Consider the following 3386-nt stretch of genomic DNA (forward strand, 5'->3'; position numbering starts at 1 on the left):
GAGAGAGAGAGAGAGAGAGAGAGAGAGAGAGAGAGAGAGACAGAGACAGAGACAGAGAGACAGAGACACAGAGACAGAGACATAGAGACAGAGACAGACAGAAACAGGTAGAAACAGACAGAGGATTGAGAAAGTGTGCTCTCACTAGTTATCTCAAATGCCTCTCCATTCAATGCAGGATTAGGGGGACTAGGGTTGACTTAATTGACTAGTTCCTTAGGAATTGTGAACAGGTTAGCCAAGTCTTCAGATGTCCTTCATGTAATTAATTAGCAGTTGGTGCCCTGAAACTTTCACTAGTTCTCCCTGACTTTGTCTTGGGGATCCAATCTATCCTAGTTTCTTTCTTTGATCTTCTTCAGAATTAGTTGTTCTCAGCTCTTCAGGCAATCATGTCTATCCTATATTGTTACTAATTTGTTAATGTGAGTGGATCTTACCTCCTTATCCAGACAGTCTTGCCATCTTCTTATATCCGAGTAGACTGAATCTGAACCACAGTTCATTAAGGAAGTCGATTTGGAGATGTGTGGGTAATCTTCCCATTTGCTTAGTGCATCATGGTCAGGCCTGCTAAACCTAAGAACTTCATGGTAGGGCTGCAGGCATCCAGCTGGTAAAGCTTATGGTGAAAACAAGGACCCTCTGGTTCTTTTTTTTTAATAACAGGAGTCAAATCATGACCTTATGCTTGCCAGGCAAGCACTGTGCCCCTGAGCTATCTCCCCAACCCAAGCCTCTGGTTCTAAGTCAAGGGCTGTATGGCTCCCACCGAGACCACAGCTCTTCCCCTGCCTCAGTTGAAGCCCATCCTGAGATTACAATACAATTAAATAATTTTCAGTGTTATCTTCCCGTCTGAGTGATCCAGAAGTAAACTCAAGAATGCAGATTGAGGAAACATGAAAGAAAACAGATTCCTCCAATGGCTTTCTCCTTTCCTCCCCAAGTAAAGAGAGAAAAAGGGAAGAAGAGGGAGAGAGGAGGAGAGCTCATGGACAGAACAGGTTGTGGCCAGGGTGATGCAGCGCCACCCGGTTTCCATGCTCACACTGGATAGCATGTGAGAACGGAGTCCCCCGGGATGGTGGGAGGATTTGGGGTCCTTGTGAGGAGGGGAAGAACTCTAGCCTGAGGTACTCTGTGGTGCTCTGGATGGAGTATCCTTAACTTGCCTATGTCTCAGCTTGTCTGTCTGTAAGATGGGGATTTCTACTTTCCATGTACAGAGAGCTGACAGAATGAAAACATCCCTATGCAAAAGTTTTTGAAGAATTAATAGCGTCAGTAAAGTAAGAAGATATGTACTTTCAGCCTTAATGGCTCGAGTAAGTATCGAGCTTCTTAGTTAAACATGTAGCTATAATATACTTTGGGAATAAAAGACAGCTGAGAGTCACGTATTCAGGTATAACATCCTTTGAGGCACCGTCCATAGGTTTGAATCTCCATCCTCTAAATAAAGATAAACCTACTCTTTTGAACACATATTAATTCGTTCACCTACAAATGCTTGTTAAGAGCAAATATGCTGTCATTTGCTAGAACAACTGTATGTAGTACACAGTTATCTATTGAGAACATTAAAAAATGTAATGCATAATAATTGCAGATATCTATGGGGAGCATCGTGATTATTTTGCTATATAAAATGTGTAATGATCAAGCCAGGGTAATTAGCATCTTTCACCTAAGACACTTACTATTTGTGCCGAGAGCATGCAGCCATTTTGAAATATACAGTACGTTACTACCACCTGTGCCAGCCCCACTGTGCTGCCGAGCGCAAGGACTTCATCTACCGTCTGACCGTAGTTGGCTATCTGACCCCCAGTGGCTCTTTTTGCCCTCTCTCCTTTCCTCTTCCTCTTTCCAGAGTCTGGTAACTGGCCTACTGTTTACTTCTATGAAATCAGCTTTTTAACTATTTGAGCATGAGTGACACCATGCAGCACTTGTCTTCCTGTGCCTGGCTTATGTTTCTTACCTTGAGGTCCTCAGCTATCCGCATTGTTGAAAGTGGCAGGATTGCACTCTTTTTAAAAGGCTGCATAGTATTCCAGTGTTCAGCACTTTTTCTTTTCAAGGCGTGCTGCTTGCCAACAGACTCTATGTGCCTGGCTATTCTCCTGAGGCTCAAGTTTTCTCCTGTCTAGCCAGCCTGCTGTTATTCCTTTTCAACTTGTCTGGCTAAGGTTCAGTGTGGTGCCCCTGGGCACTGGCCACTCTCCTGCCAGCACCTCACAGTTCACCCCCACTTCCGGCAGGAGAGACAGCCACAGCCCAGCACAGTTCCAGACAAGTAGCGGGCATTTAACATCTACTCAATGAACGAACGAATGAATAGGGTTATGGGTTTTGCAAGCCTTTGTTTTTGGAAAACAGTCCCAAGTTCTTCCCTTACACTAGCCTACCCTCCTGCCTGCTTCCTGGTACTCTAGGAAGCTCAGACTGCAATGTCATTTGTGGCTGCTGGACAGTTGTCCCTGACCCAGGTTCCCGTGTCACTTGTTACTAAATGGGTGACTCAGGGAAGAAGATAGGAGAAGTGGATGAGAACAAGGAAACAACATCCTGAAACAGAGCTGCATTTTTCTAGTAAGAACTAAGCATTTCTTCAAAAGATGGCTCCAGCTTTGTTCCTGGCCGGAAAGCCACCTCAGGTCCTGGGAAGTGGGCCCTCATGCCACAGAGCAACTGGTCATGCCCAGGGGAATCCTCTCTCTCATGCAGCAGCTTTGATCGGCAAAGAGATGCCAGCACGGTAGCCCCTTGGAGCACAGAAGGTATTTTTGGCACTGGAAGCCGCCCGCTTTGGCAGGCTTTCTGCATGAAGTCGGCTCCCTCTGGGGTGGGGGTGAGGGGCAGCTGGCGCCGTTAGCAGGAGGGCGCAGGAGTGTGAGCGCGCACGCGCGGAGTTCACTGGGCGGGGTGAGGGCTGGGCGTGGGCACGTGGTGGGAGGTGAGTGGGCCTGGCTCCTGCTTGCCAGCAGCAATGGGCCATCTGTGGTTGGTGCATCTGCTGCTGCCAGCCTTGCATCTGGCTCCCTAAGCCAAGCTCCGTTGGGTCACCACCGTGACCTAGCTCTGATGTAAGATGCATGCCATCTTTCACGTATCCGATATGGGGCTTGCCACACAGGGGCCTGGTCCTCTTGTGGCTGGTCCCTTCTGTCCCTCAGGCTGCACCTCACCTTCACCCTGCAGCCACTGTCAGGCAGCCTCAGCAGTCTGAGAGGCAGCCTCTTCCACCTCCCACGTTGTTGGGAACAAAGGCATGGGCCTGACAGGGCAGACTGGAGTGTGTGGGCCAAGTCCCATGAATGGAGGCAAGAGGCTGCTGGGCTGCCAATGTGGTGGGCCTCTGCCGGGCAACAGGGCCTGGC

Source organism: Octodon degus, unplaced genomic scaffold, assembly GCF_000260255.1.
Source record: "Octodon degus isolate 3935 unplaced genomic scaffold, OctDeg1.0 scaffold00131, whole genome shotgun sequence".
Lineage (NCBI taxonomy): Eukaryota > Metazoa > Chordata > Mammalia > Rodentia > Octodontidae > Octodon > Octodon degus.